General features: G+C 39.8%; 1 long non-coding RNA gene across 1 annotated transcript; it reads right to left on the bottom strand.

Annotated features, from left to right (window-relative positions):
* Positions 1 to 11,723: 11,723 nt before the first annotated feature.
* LOC101015861 lies at positions 11,724 to 19,330 on the bottom strand. Its single transcript, XR_002515564.2, has 3 exons — positions 18,391 to 19,330; positions 12,940 to 13,032; positions 11,724 to 11,966 (listed from the first exon to the last, which is right to left on the bottom strand). It is a non-coding gene; the product is annotated as an uncharacterized LOC101015861 (long non-coding RNA).
* Positions 19,331 to 20,032: the final 702 nt, after the last annotated feature.

Raw genomic sequence — 20,032 nt, 5'->3', positions numbered from 1 at the left:
GTTCCTCACTCTGCAGTGCCCACTGTTTAGTGCCGGGCCATAAGCCACTAACATGTTATTGTTCACGCTGTGGGTGGGATGGGTGGAAAATAGAGACCATTCTGCATAAGGATTGGAACAAATGTGGCAACGGAGCTAGGAAGCAAATTAGGTGAAAGGTTGAGGAGCAGATAGGAGAAGCAGGGCACTGGCAGTGGGACAGGCTGACACTGACTAAGTCTTGGATTATTGCAGGTAAGGTATGCGATCCAGCTCCTGTGGGGCAAAAGGAGAGCTTGGCTGAGTGACTCTGGCCCACAGGCTGTTACTATCAACACACAGATGCTGCATTGTTCCCAGGAGGCCCTTGGCTCAGGAGGAAAGTGCCTAAGTGCTGAAGAGCTGAAAAACCACAGATGTACCTAAGGACTGGTCCAAGTGAGGAACAGGGAGTGAAAGGCTCAGTTGTTCTTTCTGTGGGGAAAACTCCACAGCCCCTGGGTGGGAGTCAGCTGCTGGCAACCACACTGTGAAAGCCCCAGTGTAAGGCGTGCCCTTCAGCAACAAGACCAAGGGATTCTGTGGCGGTCACCCAGTCCATCCCAGAGCTACAGAAAACCACCCAAACAGCTTCTCGCTTGAGGCTAAAAAATACTCCTAAGATAGGCATATCCCAGAAGGCTCCTTTTGATCCTGTAAACGAGAACTCTTGACATTTACGGTCAGGAAATTCTTCCTGATATCCAGCTGAGGTCCTCTGGTCATGCAAGCTATTTCTTCTTGCCCACCCTTTGTGGAAATTCTTAACAGCTTCCAGATGCCCTCCTCAAACCGCGCCTTTAACCCCTTGCTGGCTGCACTGAAGCCCCTTTATCCAGCCATCTTTCCCCCACACTCACAATCTGACTCTTACCGTTTGGTTTTTATCATTTGATTTACCTCATTGTTTTTCTCTCCCCATTCTTTCCTAACTTTTCCTCTTTCTTGCTTAAATTAGTTGGAACCCAAACTGTAGTAGGACCCATAAACTACATTTTGTTTAATATTGTGCTAATTTTTCAATTATTTTTCTCGAAGTGTTCGCCTCAAAAACAATCATCAATACTGACCACGTGGGTCTTAACATCTTTACAATGCATTTCTCTACTTGCTGACATTCAATAACAATTTTACTATGTTATTTTATATGCTTGTTTGGATGTGTATAGTATTGAATTGAATTATTCCTTCCCATCTTGTGGTTCTTCATAACTGCCAGTTACTTTTGCCAGTCTTCTTCATAGGCAGTCCTGTTCTTTGTAGCTCCGGGGGTCTCATAACCAAAGAATGGGATTTCAGAAAGAAGAAATTTCTAAAGGTTTTCACCCATTTATTAAAGATCAGATCTTTAGCTGGGCGTGGTGACTCACACCTATAATCCCAGCACTTTGGGAGGTCGAGGCAGGTAGATCACAAGGTCAGGAGTTCAAGACCAGCCTGACCCACATGGTGAAACCCCGTCTCCCCTAAAAAAAAAAAAAAAAAGTGGTACAGACTTGTAATCCCAGCTACTCAGGAGGCTGAGGCAGGAGAATCGATTAAACCTGGGAGGCAGAGGTTGCAGTGAGCCGAGATCATGCCATTGCACTCCAGCCTGGGCAACAGAGTGAGACTCTGTCTCAAATTAAAAAAAAAAAACAAAAAACAAAAAAACAGATCTTTTAAACATCTGCAATTTTTTCTCTGTCTTGAGAATCTTTTGCCATGTCTACATCCATTTCCCCAGGGCTATGTTATTGTTGAGGTGTCTAGATACATTTCAGCTATTTTTCATTGTGGAATCATTCAATGGCTCTCACTGACAAGACTGCCATGCTTTTTCTTTAGAGTACGAAGGAAGTGATAATACTATACAATATAAATTTGAAAAAGATGTTAGCATATTTGGAAGACTATGATGGAAGAAGAGGGACTGAAACAGGACTCAAAGGAATGGAAACTGGAAAGTTTGGGTTTGAGTCTCACCTCTTCTATGTATGTGCCTCTGTGACACTGGAAAAACTACTTTTATCTTTGAACTTTAGTTTATTAAGGGTAATGTAGTAATTCTTAGTATTGCTTGAGATCCCAGGGTGATAATCCATATTAAGTAAAGTTTGACTATTACTTTTCTCTTAAGTTAATACTACATTGCCTTCTCTGGGAAATAATAAGTTCTCTAATTGTCAGAACTTATGGGAAGGCAGAGACTTCATTCAGGCTGTCTCTTTGAGGCTGAAAAAGTATTTGAGATAACAGATTTTAAATGTAGGTTTTATTGTTTTCTAGGTATGGGCTGGCCAACAGATCAAAAAAGATTGCCATTTGAAAGATAGTTTATTATTCACAGTTCCCAAGATGAGGAAGCATGCCATGCTGTGCAGGGCCACAAGGGGAAGCATCAGGGTCAGTCAGAAGGCAGAAGGAGTAAGGGGGATATGACAAGGGCCTTTATTATGGTTTCCATTGGAAGAAATGGGAAAGGGTTAGGAGGGTAAGGAGGCTTAGGATTGGCTGGTTTTGATAATTTCAGTGGGCTCTGGGGCATAGGAGCTTCCCCTTGTTGCCTGGAACCTGGCCCTGGGTTGAGTGGCTGGGTGGTAGCCCAGCATGTGAGAGCCCCGTCAGAGTCCAGTAAGGAGATAGTTGGGGTATGGACTCTGGACTGGTTGGTTTGCATATAAAAGCTATACTAGCAGATGAGTTTATTACTATCTCTAGGAACTGGCTATCTCTAGGAGGGAGGGGCAATCACTCCAAGGTAAACAAAGCCCAAGATGTCAAAGCATTAGAAATACATAGACAGTAAAATAGCTCCAACCTCCACTTGTCAGGGGGTTCCTCTCCTACCTCACCTATTGGGTCATGCCAGAAGGGAAGGCTGCCTTCATCAGGACCATCTTAATACACATATACCTTGAGCAGTCAGGGGTAGAATGAGGACTATGTAGCTTATTGAAAGAGAGTAATTTATTTATATACTCATTCATTCATTTAAATATTCATTAAACAACTATGAGTGTGCCAGGCAAAGCTGCCCTCTGAGAGAGAGAGAGAGAGCAGTTGGTGATGACTGGATGATGAGCTGTAGGACAGAGACATTTCAGTTGTAGTGACAACAGGAAACATGGAAGCCACCGGAATGGTTCTGGGTCATGGACAGAAAGCAGCCAAACAGGGAAAGCAATACACAGGGAAAGAGGTATGTTGTGGAGGGAACTCGGCAGGAGGTTGGCTGTGGGCTGAGGGGGCCCCAGAGCTGGGGGAGGAGGAGCCACAAAGGAAACAGTCCACAAGCTTCATTAGCAAACTTTATTTCACAATTGAATTTGGAACCAGTCCTATTTATTTCACCTTTCTGAAAATATCTGGTTTTCTAAACAGAGAAAAGTAAGACTGGAAGTGGTCTGGATCTGACCCATGGCTCCTAATTGCAGAAACTTTACATGGAGAGACCTAGAGAATAGGAAAAGGAGGAACTTAAACACAAACACCTTTTGAGTGTTGAACCTTTGGAGAAAAGGTACTCTGGAAATCAAAGAAGCAAGTGAATTTTAAAATCATACCTATGTAAATTTGAAGGTGATTCACCCTTCTTCAAATCACTTCTAAGACAGGCCTCTCTCTTCTTTCTGTTCTGGAACAAGAAGTCATTGTTTTTGGAGGCTTGACAATGAAATATCTGAGTCATACTAGGGGTGGAAGGATATGGGTGAGTAAAAGATGAGGGTGTTAAGCCACTTCTATAGGTTATGAAAAGTTGTGTGGAATTCAGGCTTTAATGTTTAATTATCCAAACAATTGCAGTGAATCTTAATAGCAGGATTTAATTTCTACATTAGCCCACTGGTCTCAAAATGGTAATATGGGGTTAGCCTACACTTAAGGAAGTAAATATAGAGCATGTTTGACATAATTCAAGCTGTGGTGAAGTAACAATTTTAAAATTAACATTGTATTACAGGTCATGTTTTCCAAGAAGACTCTGCAACTAAACTCCATTGCAAAGAGTTTATTGGGGAGCTCCTGGGGATCTGTGCAGAAGTAAAGAAAGTAAGGTTCCACAGAAATATGTTAGACTGTGATGCTGTCACAACAAAGGCTTAGATTGTCCCACGTGGATAGTTGGTGCTGAGGTTTCCTTGTAGTGTGCCCCAAATTGGAGAATGAGACCCAGGCCTCTATACCCCAACACTGAACATTTGATGAGGCCAGCTGTGCATAGGAAAGGTGCATGCTGGTGGGCAAGATGGCTCATTTGAGCAGAGGGAGATTTCTGGGCTGCTTGGTGGGTTGGATTCAGCTAAGAGTTAGCTGTCAGCATATTCAGAGCTGGAAGAAGCTAATGACTTTGGGGTGATCTGTGCAGCTCACCACAGCATCCACTACACATGCCTAAAACAGTTATCTTCTTTTATACCATCATAGTTACTGCACCAATGCTATGCGAAAGAATAAGGAAGGCATGGGCCGGGCGCAGTGGCTCACGCCTGTAATCCCAGCACTTTGGGAGGCCGAGACGGGTGGATCACGGGGTCAGGAGATCAAGACAATCCTGGCTAACGTGGTGAAACCCCGTCTCTACTAAAAGTACAAAAAATTAGCCGGGCGTGGTGGCGGGTCCCTGTAGTCCCAGCTACTCAGGAGGGTGAGGCAGGAGAATGGCGTGAACCTAGGGGGCGGAGGTTGCAGTGAGCCAAGATTACGCCACTGCGCTCCAGCCTGGGTGACAGAGCAAGACTCTGTCAAAAATAAATAAAGAAAGAAATAAAAATAAAGAATAAGGAAAGGATGGATTCATTTTATGAAATAAAAAATGTAGCACCCTCATTAAGTTTGTGCTGGGGGAGAACACGTCTATATTGTCTTCACTAAAAGGTAATCCTGCCAGGGGCAGTAAAAAGTATTCACTTTACAATCATTCACTCATTCATTCCCTCACCAAGCATTTATTGAGTGCCTACTAAGAGATAAAGATCTATCAGGAAATAGATCTGGCCAGGTGCAGTGGTTCACAACAGTAATCCTAACATTTTGGGAGGCTTAGGTGGAAGGATCACTTCAGGCCAAGAGTTCAAGTCTAGCCTGAGAAACATAGTGAGACCCTGTCTCTACAAAAAATAAAAAATGACCAGGGTGTGGTGGCATGCACCTGTAGTCCCAGCTACTCAGGAGGCTAAGGTGGGAAGGTTCCTTGAGCCTAGGAAGTCAAGAAAATAGATCAGACTCACAAAGCATAACGTCGACTTCATATCTTCTCCTCTCCAGCCATCTGCTTCCTTAGTGTAAGATAATGATGAAGTTCACTGGGAACTTGAGGAATGGCCTGAATTTCTAATGTACTTAGTAGATACTCAAATATTTTCATAATAATGATGATGATGATGTATACATAATATGTAACTTGGGAGTTATAGTAACTTGGGAGTAGCAACTTGTAAGTAATTTGGGAGCGAGCAAAAAACGATGTTAGATTTAACTCCAAATTCTGACCTTAAGGCTTATTTATGCCAGCTAAATTTCATGGAGGTGATCTTGATCTTATTTGTTGTTAAATATCCCTTGCCTTTATGTCCAGAGTTGATAGTGCCTTACCTTCCTGTCTTCATTTCCTGCTCCTCACTCCTACCACATCCTCCTTTTTGCTAATAGTTTCCCACCCTGTGGTCCATCCTTTACTACTTTCCTACCAGTTAGTTCATGGCCTCTATCTCTACTTCGCCCTCCATCTCCATCTCTTCCAATAATGTTGCTCTAGGTCACTACATGGGACAGAAGTTCAGGCAGGTTGAGTGATAATATGAGGGCTGAACACAAAGGGGAATGATCAGGGAAGGAAGTCTCTGGAAGGAGGTGGATACATATTGAACAGTATGCTGAAAGTTCTGGCCCTGTCCTGCAGTCTCTACCCTGTATGCCATGACCATCAGAATCGTATTGGTTCCAAAGGGCACTCCTTTGAGACCTACATACCCTTTACTCCACCACACATTGGCAAACGTGTCACGGAATGAAAATGGGAAAGAATGACTACTTGTGATCTAACTCCTCAGACCTGCAGCCTCTCTTGGATTGACTCATTCTCTTCACTCCACACTCTTTTTTCCCATAACACCACTAATAATATACCAAGGCTGAAGAAGGGAAGAGGCTAAGTCAGCCAACAAGCGGTAATGTTAGGTGTTCATGGGAGGGCAGGGTGGTTTGTGGTAGGATATTTACATGATTGTGAAATACAAGAATGGTGGTGGGCGATAATATGATGTTGACTTGTAAGGTGAGTGCTGATCAGTCAGAGAATCACTGCTCTGTTGAAGCCAGCTGATGTTTAGGAAAGAATGGTAGCCAATATAGTTAAGGCTGGAGATAATTATGCAAGCCAGACAGTGTTAAAATGGCAATTTACTAAAGGCTATTTATAGTTTGAGAACTGTCTTATGACCCTCTAGTTCTCCACTTTCTCATTTTTCAATTTTCTAAGTTGAAAATATTCAGGTTCCTCAGGGTTTCCTCAAGAAGATTCACCATTTCTGTTTGTGTGATTCTAATTACAACTTTGTATCTTAACTTAGCTGTTTCTGGAAAGCTCAGTCACAAAGCACAATTTCTACATGCCTCTCAAAATGTCTGATTTTAAGTTCAATGTTATCAAATTCTAAGCAGAGATGGAAATTTTAGGAAAGAACTTAAAAGGACTCTGTAACTTGATAACTAACGAATGAATGAGGAAAGCTGTGATAACCATCAAGCAGGCTCTTAAAAGAAATGTATTTGGAAGAGCCATTATTAGTTATGATTCTTAGTCATCAAAAACAGAATAGAACCCAAACCACAGCAAAGGCTATTTTGTTCATAGAGCTAATATTAACTTCTCATCCTCCTCTATAAATTTCTATGGTTCTGTAAAAGACACACCCCTTAAATAAAGATACTAAAACATCCTTTGAGATAGTAGGTTTTATTTTATTTTATTTTTACTATAGAGAGATTGAGCCTCTAAGATCTGAACAAAGTGGTCGCAGTTGTATGAAAGGGAGGAAATTTCAAGGGAATGGAGAAATCTCCTAAGGATAAAGTCACTTTTCTAAGCAGCCGTTGTCTTCACCAATTACGGTGCTCAGCACTGAAAGGACTGTTAGTGTTTGGTTTAATTGAAACGTCTAGTCTTTCGCCGTCTGCCATTGGAAAATGATTGTGCATTGGAAGAGTCAAGGAAGGAGTATCATTCATCATGAAGGGGCCCGTGAAAGAATTTGTCTCTTTAGGCATGAAGAGTTAAATTTTAAAACAATGAGTCTTAGAAATGAAGTGACTGTTCTGGTTCCAAACGTTGTACAGCTCCAAAATTAGCCCAACGTGTTGAAGTAAATTAACTAGAAGCACCTTTTGTGAAAATGAACATAGTATTTAGTATTCATTTACTGTACAACTTCACTACATTTCAGTATTCATTTACTGTGCAACTTTCCATTGTACATTTCAGGATTCATTTACTGTTACAACTTCTCTAATTCCTATTAATGGAGGGGGTTGGTGGGAGATCATGGCCCACTCTAAAGAAAATTAGAGGAGGGATATTTGGGTTCTAATCCTGACTTCCCTGTGAAACTCACTATGCCATTTTGGGAATATCACCGTATCTCGTTTTCTCCACAGGTGAAATAGAGTTCAAATTAATTTTCTTTTCTTTTTTTCTTTTTTTTTTTTTTTAACAATTTTTGTCACAAGATAGGGTCTCACGCTGTCACCCAAGGTGGAGTTCAGTGGTATGATCATAGCTGTAACCTTGAACTCCTGGGCTCAAGCAATCCTCCTGCTTCAACCTCCTGAGTAGCTGGGACAACAGGCACTTGCCACCACATCCAGCTCAAATTAATTTTTTGTCTCCTTAAAAGTATACTGTAGGGATTAAGCGAGATGAGGAATGGAAAGCATTCTGAAATGTAAAAATACACGTTGACTTTGGCTTGGACTCAGACATTCCTTAAACGCTGATTAAATACACACCTACCAGCTGGGCGCGGTGGCTCACGCCTGTAATCCTAGCACTTTGGGAGGCCGAGGTGGGCGGATCACGAGGTCAGGAGATCGAGAGCATCCTGGCTAACACAGTGAAACCCTGTTTCTACTAAAAATACCAAAAAAAAAAAAAAAAAAGCCGGGCTTGGTGGCGGGCACCTGTAGTCCCAGCTACTCAGGAGGCTGAGGCAAGAGAATGGCGTGAACCCAGGAGGCGGAGCTTGCAGTGAGCCGAGATGGCACCACTGCACTCCAGCCTGGATGACAGAGCGAGACTCCATCTCAAAACAAACAAACAAACAAAAAAACACCTACCTGCATCTAAATGCTGAAGCACTACTGAAGGCACCCTAAAATGGCTGAGGAGAGGGGAGAAGCTGGATCATCTCCAAATACAGAGTCTACCAATTACTAAAGAGTTGACTGTGGGCTGGGCACCATGGCTCATGGCCTGTAATCCCAGCACTTTAGGAGGCCGAGGCAGGGGGATCACAAGGTCAGGAGTTCGAGACCGGCCTGGCCAATGTGGTGAAACCCTGTCTCGACTAAAAGTACAAAAAATAGCCAGGTGTGGTGGCAGGCACCTGTAGTCCCAGCTATTTGGGAGGCTGAGGCAGGAGAATCACTTGAACCCAGGAGGCAGAGGTTGCAGTAAGCCAAGATCGTGCCATTGCACTCCAGCCTGGGTGACAGAGATGACGTCTCAAAAAAAAAAAAAAAAAAAAAAAAAAAGATGATTGTGAATCTATGCTCAACTGTGTGCAAATTGAATTGTTGCCACATTTATGTTCCCAACACACAGGAGCCAAATCTAAATGTCCCCATTTGTCGGGGCTGTCAGGTAATTTAGTGATACATTGCTTTAATCTATGGCTGTGAACAGAAGGTGAAAACATCTAACTTCTCTGAGACTCAGTTTTCTCCACACAAAGTGATGGAGAAAATGCCATAAGGGTCCTTCCTATCTCTAATCTCCTGAGTTCTGAAAACTGAAGGAAAAGGAGTTCAGAACTGATGGACTAACTAGTTCACATCCCAGGCACCAGGCCAGACATTTTGCCTCTCTATTGTCTCCTCATAATGAAAATAACTTCAGTTCAGTTAAGGCCAATGCAGCCTTAATCTACTGCTGGTTTGTAAATCCGTCACTCGCCCCAACTCAAGAGCAGCTGATTCTATTTCTGTCTGACTTTCTGTGCCAAAACTCAACCCCCAGTTTGTTTGGTTTTAATAAATTTATTCTGTTGTTACGGACATTGTGTAAAATGGAAAAAAACAAGTCTAGACTGGTTTTAGTTCAGGAAGTTAGGGCAGGGTCTCTTTATTAAAAATAAACATCCTCCTGCTTGCTTCCTTTTCACTTTTCTCACAAATCTGTTCCCAAAAGCCCTTGGAATCCGGGACTCCAACATGCAATGATTGCCCCAGATCTCTGTACTACACCTGACCCCTTTCTGAAATATTTGAAGCCGAGAACACAGGAAGTTCTCAAAGGCAACAATACAGGTTGTATGTGACACAAAATTAATGACCTGATAACTACCCTGATAGGATCTTTTGGCTTCCTATAATAAAACTTGGCACAATCATCCCAGCAAATAAGACACATTTTCAGTCTGAATCTCCTTGTGTTTTGGCACTCCCCGCCTTTCTAATTAAACATGGCGGCCTGCAACACTTCCTGTCCCTTCCAAACAGGAAAAGTTCCCTTGTCCGCCTCGCAGGGCGTGCGATGGAGGTGTGGCTCGCTTCTTCATTGTCCCGCTGCTCAAACCACTAGGGGAGCGTGAAGACGGGCAGGTTGTGGGGGTCCGGCCCCATGGCAGTGTCTAGGAGTGAATGTTTACAGCTCCTGAAGCCCCAGTGGGTGTGTGTTACAGGGTACTCTTTTAGTTTAGCCATCCGTAGTCAGCTTGCGTTAGTTCAATTAGACCCTCTACCTTCTCGCAGACAGAGGGCTTTCTGCATCCTGGGTTCTTGCCTTGGTGTACCACAAGAATCAGATCACACTTAGGCTTGGAGAACGAGTGCAAGGTTTTACTGAATGGGAGTAGCTCTCAGAAGATGGGGGAGCCAGAAGGGAGATGGTTTTCCCCTGGAGTCAGGCTGATCAGTGGCCTGGACTCTCCTCCAACCCTCGAAGCCAAATTTGTATCATTCTGCTTCTGCCAGTTGGTGACCTGCAGGTGTGCCAGTGCCAGTCAGTGCATTCCTCTCGACGACCAGCTGCCTCTGGTCTGCCTGCTAGGGTCTTGGGCATTTTTTTATAGGCACAGGATGGGGGCGTGGCAGGCCAGGGTGATCTTGGGAAATGTAACAGTTGGGCAGGAAATGCCTGTCCTCACCTAGGTCTGTGGGCATGGAGCCCTAGGAAGGGACCACGCCCTCCTCTACCCAGCACTTCCATATCACCAATAGGGTATAACTCAATTCAGGGTTGAGTTTGTTTTCAGCCCTTGTCTTTTCACCTTTAGGATTTTCCTTTTTTTGGTGGGCCTGCCTCTTTCTTTTCTCCTCAGGGGATTTTGTGAAGTGTCATTAAAATACAAAAGTTTCTGATTAGTGAAGGACACAAATGGCCTGCAAGAAGAAATACATCAATAAATATTTATTGTTCTTCAGCAAACACTTGGAAGAGCATAATGTGGCAGTTAGGCCCAAAGGCTCTGGGATAGAGAACCTGAGTATTTACCAACCGTGTGAACCTTCACAAGTCTCATTTCTCTGTGCTCCAGTTTCTGCAGTGTAAAGTGCGAATAGTAACAGAACTAACCTTATAGGCTTATTGTGAAGATTTAAATAAACAATACAAGTTAAGCACTTAGAAGGTGACTTGGCACAGAGCAAGCCTCAGTTATTACACTTGAGGAATATCCCAAAGTGCTCAGAAGTCACATACGTCTCAAGCTTTCTGTGTTTTTTCTGTTTCTGGTCTGTGCTAAGGCACTAGCTGTTCATTCTACCTAGAATACACTCCCCACCTTCCCTCGCTGGCAGCCTCTCATCAGTCATCAAATGGGTCTCTCTGGAAACTCTCCATGCTCCTGGGCTCCCCTAACACATGGTGATACACCTGACTAATACAGAATTAATCACATCTTATTACTACCAGTAATTTCTATATTTGTCTATTTAAAAAAAGCATATAGCACATATTGGGAACTCAATATATAGTTTAAATATCTCTGGGGTACATCCAAACACTAGTTCCCCATAGCTTCTTTCTGCCACCCTGTTCATGCTGATCTGAAAATGTGTGAACACGTGATAGTGACCAGCCAGAAAGCACAGAGCTGTCTGGGGCATGAAGAAGGTCTTTGAGCACAGAGCTGGGGGACAGCAAGTGGGAACTTGAGCCTCAGGACCAGAACTGAGCAATTCAAGAGACTCCACAGAGTTTATCTTTTCAGTTTCAAAACTTAGTTTACTTACCTTCATGAATGAATTTGTCATAATCTATTGGTTTTCTCCCCTAAGAAAGTGTGTGTGTGTGTGTGTACGTGTGTGTGTGTGTGTGTGTGTGTGTGTGTGTGTACATGTGTTTCCCTAGGAAGACCATACAAATTAGCCCCCTATGGGCCAATTAACGTTTTGGAATTTAGCTAGTTAACTAAAGAACCTTTGGGAATTGTAAGCTTAGGTTAAAACAAGGCATTTACTCATATAAGTAAACAATATGAGAAAATAAAAGTTTTTTATAAATGAATGTTTTAATAATGAATAAGAATACAATAATAAATAAGAAATGAATAAGGAACAGGACCAATAATTAAAAAGGCAAAAGAGAAGACAGATAAAAACAAAAGTAAAGAGAGAAACTAAAGCTTTTTTCCCTTGTGAAGTAACAAGGCACAAAATGTGGTTTCAATATCTCCCTCTCTCTCTGTATCTCTTTCCTCTCCTCTTACCGGCTCCTAGCTAGTGTGGCTCTGGGGATGATCACAGAAGCCCTAGGAGGTAAAGGACATAAACTATGTAACCAACAATTTAGACTAATCAAATCAACAAATATTTAAGGCAGTGTGGAGTCATGAAGAGAGCTCAGATCTGAGTTCTGATCATCACCCCAGCATGTATTGGTTCTACCTCTGAGCAGGTTAGCCTTTCCAAGCCTAAAATGGAGGTAACACCCATACCTGGAAAGGTTTCTGTGAATACTAGAAATAGTATAGGTAAAGTAATTAGGCATTTAATAAATAATAGATATTCTCATTTTATTAGCCTAACCAAGTATATAAAGCAATGCAAATAAAACACGGTTCCTAACTTCAAGCAGGTTCACAGCCAATAAACATGTGATGCATTGCATTTAAAAATAGGAGTAAAACACCTCAGGTAACTGTTCCCTGAAAATCCATTAGAAATTTTTCAAAAGCAAAAGAAGAGAAAGATTCTTTAAACTTTCTGAGAGGAGGGGGCAAAATGCTTAAGACGCATAAAAGGTTGCAAAATTTGCCTCCTAAAACAAACATGCTATAATGACTTGGCATTTTGTTAGAAAATAGACTTTTACCCAAATATTTCTCAGGCTAATTAAATGCTGTATCAGTGGTCACATCTCCACAGAAAACAGAATTGATACTGGCAGGCAAAGGCGGGAAAAGGCATTCCAAAAGAATGGAGTGGTGTAATGCAAAGGACCCGGGTGTCTGAAATGATCCTGAGCTTTTAATCGCATCCCCCACAGCTACCCAGCCCCACTGGAAGAAACTCCTGACACTCTTGTTTATTTGGAGCTACCTTTCGGACTTTTTTCCATTTTCTTAAAACCTTGCACTAGGCCTAGAGGCCTATTGCTGATCTCAGCTCTCGACTTCCTGCCCCATTTCCCATCTACAGTCTCACACTCTAAGATCCAACATATAATATAGTTTCCCTGGTTCTATTCCTTGGTCCCCTTCCTTGACAACAATTTTCACTTACCTCTTACATTGTATCTGTTTCTGGTCCCTCCAGAGGACTCAGCCTGATCCCTTGAGACTATTAGGACTAGAGTTCATGTTGAATCCTTGGTCCCTAAAGAGAGAATGGAAAAAGACATGGAAAATACAAGATATTTGTAAATTAATTTGCCCGAAGCAGAGTATTTGGGAAGTTGAGTGGTTAAAAACATTGGCAACATTTTTTGCAAAATTACAGAGTTCTTTCCACATTGCCTCTCTCATAAAATGCTTCGTGTTTGCCAAATTATATTAGCTGAGAAGACCCATGGCCCACCAAAGGCACAGTGACAGCCTGAAGCTGTGGATCTGAGGTTATGCCGGGTCACTGAACTGCCTGTGTAGCCAAAGTCAGCCTCCAGGGTGAGAAGGATTTTCTGTTGTCTGCTTAAAGAGGAGTACAAAAGTATTTATGGCTACAGTCATGTTTCTGACAACAAACCCAATTATAAGCCAACATTAAGGAAGTGATTTAGCAATACTTTTAGTGTGTCTTGGTCAAACAACAAATATGTATTGATCGCCTACTCTGTGCAAATCAACCCAATGGACTTATGTGGTTTAAACTCTATATATATCACTCAATTTTACTGATATTGTGCAATACATTGTTTGGTCTTATTACCGTTACTCGTGAAAGAGTCAAAAAAGAATAAGCAAAGGGAAATCATGGTCATTTCCTCCTAAAGGCTCATTTCTTTCATCTATCCCTGAATACCAAACGGTTGGTTCTATGGTGGAAGATAGGTGGGAACCATTTGGGGAAAAGGGTATTGCCATTAATTTTGAAAAAATAAATCGAAGTGTTTTATTTGCATGGGATGACGACTCTCAAATTTGTATTTTCAACTAAGATTAAACACGGAACTCCTACTGCTTACTTTTTCTTTCTATCTAGATATCACAGAAACATCTCAACTCTATACTGGCTTATCTGTCTCCCTGCAAACTGTGAACTGCTCTAGATTAGCATCAATTGTGCAATCCAGAACAAAGTACCCATGCTTGACACCAGACCTTTACCCCTGCATTCGCTGGTTCACCACCACCTTCTAGAAAATTTCCATATTCCTCTTCTTCTTTCTTCCTCTTACACTTCATCTTGGTGTAAGTCATGATCACTTCTTACCTAAGCTGCTGCAATTCCCGACCCCTAGCTGATCTCCCTACATTAACTCTTACCACTCTCTAATCTATTCTCCGCAGTGCTTCCAGATTCATTTATAAAAAACACCATCTGTTTATGTCTCTCTTGTCCTTCTTAAAGTTCTGAATCATTTCCAATCACTTAAAGATCTGTTTAAAAAATCAGTTCTTTTGCATTTTTACATGGACCTGCCTAAATCCCCTGCCTCATCATGTGTCTTTTAATACTTTGAGCCTTGTTCCACCTTACAGCTTACATAATTACTGTTCCTTCAGCCTGTAAGACTCTCTCTTTCTGGTCTTACTTCCCCCTTTATCCATTCAACTCTCATTTATTCTTCAAATTGCAAATCAAACATGCTTTTTAAGAGTTTTTTTTCTAACCCCCTAAACTAAGTCTGGATCCTCTGTCATGTACTTTCCTAACTCTCTATACTTTTCCTTCATTAACTTTATCAAATTTCATAATTGCACATTTTTATGATGATCTCATGCCACAAAACTGGGTGTCCCACCAGGGTAGTGATCTACCCATCTTGTTCATTAACACAGTACAGCACATAGATGAACATCTACTGGGGGTGGGTAGGGTAAGCTAATCCAGACAAACATCCTAATAATAAGTGAACTGAAGATTATGTGGAATCGGTGCAGACCCTCAGAGTAATTCCTCTGATGCTTCTGTTTTAGCATCTGCCACTACCTCATATAAAATTATTTACTTATTTTACTACTTTAGTGTTTGTCTCCTCTATCAAGCTGACTTCAGCTTTTTGAAACAGCATTAGAAGAAACCAGAAAATCGTGAAAAAGACACTTCAAAGTATGAGGGAAACCAAGTTTCAAACTAAAATTGTATTTCTAACTAAACTATCATTTCAGAGGAAAGACAAAATAAGTCTATTTTTAGACAATTATCGTGATTGCTTACCACTCACAAACCCCTGTTGATAGAAGCTTTACTTCAGAAAATTGTACAATGATAGAAAAAATTGAATGCAAAGAGATTGTAAGCATGCATGTAAATCAAAGCACATGATGACTGTATAAAGTATTAAGGATAATAGTGAGTAATTACAGCAGTGCTTTAATTGTCATTAAAACATTTAAACTTTCTTGTATTGCTCAAGGGGTATATAGAAATATTGATTAAATTTTTATTGTGTTAAGAAAATATAGATGTTAATAATTCAAAGAAACTCTCTTAAAAATTGATAAGCTGGGTGTGGTGACATTCACCTGTGATCCCAGATACTCAGGAGGCTGAGGGGAGGATCCCTTGAGGCGAGGAGTGCAAAGCTGCAGTGAGCTATGATCACATCATTGTACTCCAGCCTAGACAGCTGAGCAAAACTTTGTCTCCAAAACAAACAAAGAAATAAAAATTTAGCGATTCCTCAAGGATCTAGAACTAGAAATACCATTTGACCCAGCCATCCCATTACTGGGGATATACCCAAAGGATTATAAGTCATGCTGCTATAAAGACACATGCACACGTATGTTTATTGCAGCACTATTCACAATAGCAAAGACTTGGAATCAAGCCAAATGTCCATCAGTGACAGATTGGATTAAGAAAACGTGGCACATATACACCATGGAATACTATGCAGCCATAAAAAAGGATGAGTTCGTGTCCTTTGTGGGGACATGGATGCAGCTGGAAACCATCATTCTCACCAAACTATCACAAGAACAGAAAACCAAATACCGCATCTTCTCACTCATAGGTGGGAATTGAACAATGAGATCACTTTGACACAGGAAGGGAAGCATCACACACCGGGTCCTATTGTGGGGGCGGGGAAGGGATAGCATTAGGAGATATACCTAATGTAAATGACGAGTTAATGGGTGCAGCACACCAACATGGCACATGTATACATATGTAACAAACCTGCACGTTGTGCACATGTACCCTAGAACTTAAGGTATAATAAAAAAAAAAATGTAGATATTATATGTAAAATTTACAAATTAATAAAGGGATACAATTAAATAAAGAAGTCTCACATAAACCAATAGAAGTATGAAATTACTTTTTTAAAAAATACGCATTAAAGGCTTAGCAAATAAAAGCACAAAATAATATCTTAGAAATAAACCAAAATATTATAATGACAATAAATGTAAATTACCTTGATTTTAAAATTCTATTGATAAGCATTAACAAGACAGTTAAATAAGATATAAGGATTTATAAAAATATAAACAAAAGCGTTAGAAAATAACAGCAACCAAATACTTAGCTAAAGAAAATTGTTAAAGTGAAATTTAATTAATATAAGTTACTATAAACTTTAAGGGAGAAAGCACTGTTATAGAGAAGAGACACATTGAATGACAACTGAAGGAAAAATTAACTGGGAGTCCATAAAAATTCTCAATTTATATGTAGTACCTAAAAATATATCCTCAAAATATATAAAGCAACATTGGAAAAATTGCAAGATTTGAAAAATCTATAATTAGAACTACAGATTTTAATCATTAATGAGCTAATCAAGCACACAGAATAATTTAACAAACCAAGGAAGTTTTGAGTAATACAATTAATTAATAAGCTTGCCGAAATAAGCATTTATACAGTTTTGCATCCAATAATTAAAGAATAAACCTTTATGCAAATATGAAAACTTTATAAAAATTGACCATGTATTAGGCCATAAAAAGCCTTGAAAAATATCAAAGAATAAACTTAATAATCATCACATTCTCTAACTAATATGCAATAATTCTAGGAATCAATATCAAAATATTTTAAAACCCATGCATTTAGCAAGTTATAAACACAAACTAAGTCATAAAAGAAACAATATTTAATATATTTTTTAAATTTAAAGATTTCCCTTTTATATAAACTGTACCAGAGAATAGAAAACAGAAGAAAGTCTCTGCAACTGATATTATAAGGCTAGCATAATTTTCCTATCAAAATAGGCCAAGAATAGTATAATAAAAGAAATTTATTTCAAACCTTGCTGTATCTTGTATCTTAAATGTTTCTCTTAGAGACCTCATATTAGACCTCCCCACCTAAATGGTGAGTTTGGCCCATTTACATGAATTAGAATTGCCACTATATTAGGACTACTTTCTGCAGTAAAATACTTTTTACATCATTGATGAAAGATTTTCCCATGTACTTATAATTATTTGTTTATAAGACTTTTTATCCCTCTATCAAGGGTAATTTTCTTGAGGAAAGATATCAACTCTAACAGTGTTTGGCATACAATAGACAGTTTGTGTTTGTAGAATACAGCAAATGAATGAAATATTATGATTACGCTCAGAAATTCCCATCATGGATACGTTAACTTGTTTTTATAAATTCAGTTTAGCAAGTAATTATTAAGTGCTTACTATTTGCCAGGCAATGTAGCATGTGTTATATTCGAATACAATTATGAGTTGAACATAATCTTCACTCTTTAGATATCTATAATCTAATATAAACAATCTATACACAAACACATAAAAATATGCACACAGAGAACTAGTCTAAGTCAAGTAAAGTTCAAGGCATGAAAGCCTCTAGTGTCCCTCTGGACAAAATCAGTTGACACCTCTAAGCCTCCATTTTCCCATAAGAACTTTATAAAAATAAATTATATTATTTATATCAAGGTAATACTTTAAACTATATTTTATAGTCACGTGCATGTGTGAATTTTTATTATAGATTTGCTCAGTTGTTTGCATACGTTTTATTCCTGGTCCTCTTCAAAGATGCCTATATAAGTAATAGAAATTGCCTTCTTTTATGCATGTATTTTATTTTTTAAATATCCGTGCATGCTGTTAGTAATAATTTTTTGCCTTAAAACATCTTTTAGGCCCTAGATAGTTTAAAATAATATGCTATGGCCTATATAAATTTATTTAGAGAATCACTGAAGTGTTTTAATTTCTTTTTCTTTCTTGGTCTTTTCTTTCAGGACACTTGAAACACCTTAGGGTTCTTTAACTGCCATGTGTTTGAGCAATTAATTCTAATCTTACACCATATGGAAACCATTCCTACCAGTCAGCCTTGCCAGACCTATTCATGGCAGCTTATGCTGTTGCTATCTTTTTGTGCAACAGAAAGACACGCTGGCAAGATGAGCAGTGAGTCAGATATTTTACTTATCTTTAAACCTACACAGGAAAAATCCCAGCCAGATAAACTGTGTCTGGCCCTAGAAAGGGTGAGTCCAGCCACAAAGCATAATTTAGAGATCAAATGTAGGCACTGAGAAATCCAAACAAAATTGCCAGATTAGCTAAGGTCAAAACTGACCTCCAGTTGTTCCAGGAACATTTTGATTTTTGCACCATTGTCCATTTGATTTATTTCTGGCAACAAAACGCTAAGTGTTGAAGCGCTGCTGTTCTCAAGAGTCCGTGGTATAGAGATGAGCCAGTATTTGTATCGGAGTTCGTACTCCTTCCCGAGAACCACTGGCTTGGAAACACATATCCCCAGAAATCTTCTACCTCCCGCGCTGACCCTGTGAGAACCATCATATGGCATCGTCATCTGAGGATCAGAAGAAAGTACTGAAATGTATTCCAACAAATACAGCACAACTTCTCGGAAAAGGAAAAGTGATACAAAATCCTCTTCCTTTCAGCTATTTGGTAAATGTTCTGCAAACATGCAAAATTTGCAGAGAGCAGTCTTGGGATAGCTATACTCTTTTTCCCAAATTAACTTTTTGTTGATTACTTATAAAGAATACATACATACTTTTCTTTTTCCAACTAAAAATTGTGCTTTGTTTTAAGCAATCTGGCATAGATAAGAGGCTTGTTTTGATGGACCAGAACAAAAAGTGGAGAAAACAAAGAAATAAAACACTACTTAATAAATATTAGCTATTCCTATTACTGTCATGAAAAAGTTATTAAATCAAGTAATTCTATCCCTTGGCAGTCTTTCAAATATTCTTGTTTTATTTTCATTGAACTTCTAATATTCACAACTTGTTTGGTGCCCTACTCGGGGTAAGCTTCTTTACACAATTTTATATGGCATGTATACGTCCACTCCTGCTAATCAATATGTGAAAATACAGATGCAAAGAAAAACACATAAGGGGACACTTTATATCCACACACAGTGAGGGACTGTGTTTCTTATTTTACCCTTCCAGAGGAATTATTGCTATTCAAGTTGTTTCACTAAGATTTTTCTTTTAAAAGAGTGAATTTTTACAGGTATTTTGTCATAATTTAATTTTTTTTTTTTTTTTTTTTTTTGAGACGGAGTCTCGCTTCACGCTCAGGCTGGGAGTGCAGTGGCCGGATCTCAGCTCACTGCAGCCCGGCCCCGGGTTCACCACTTTCCAGCCTTCTCAGCCTCCCCGAGTAGCTGGGACTACAGGCGCCGCCACTCGGCTCAAGCTAGTTTTTGTATTTCTTAATAGAGACGGGTTTCTCACCTCTGTTAGCTGTGGGATGCATTCCTGGATTCTGACCTCGCGGATCCGCTTCCGCCTCGCCTCCAAAGTTGGGATTACAGGCTTGAGCCACTCACAGCCGCCATAATTTAATTTTTTATGATAATATCTGAAGCTTCAGGAATATTATTGCTATTTCATAAAAACGATAATCATTTAATTTAGCAGTTTGATTGCTGCAAAAGTCAAGGGTAAAAAATAATAGTGAAATAGCATTTTTCTTTTATTTGACATACAATGTAATGATTTAGCATTTCAAATTACAGCAATTTCCTATCTTCACAAAAGGCAGAGATGTTTCCGTTAAAGTTCTTAGACTGCTGTAGTGGGTTGTTAAGGGTAACTTCATTGAGCTTTTGTGGTGTTTAAACACTGCACTGGGTTTGTAGGATCAGCTCAGTTCAAGAAACATAAATAAGCACTTACTGTGTGCCAGATGATGTGTAAGAAACAGAGAATACAAAGATGAAAAAGATACAA

This window comes from Papio anubis, chromosome 9, assembly GCF_008728515.1.
Source record: "Papio anubis isolate 15944 chromosome 9, Panubis1.0, whole genome shotgun sequence".
Classification (NCBI taxonomy): Eukaryota; Metazoa; Chordata; class Mammalia; order Primates; family Cercopithecidae; genus Papio; species Papio anubis.
The sequence above is the reverse complement of the archived record's forward strand: the minus strand, read 5'-3'. Positions and strand labels throughout refer to the sequence as shown.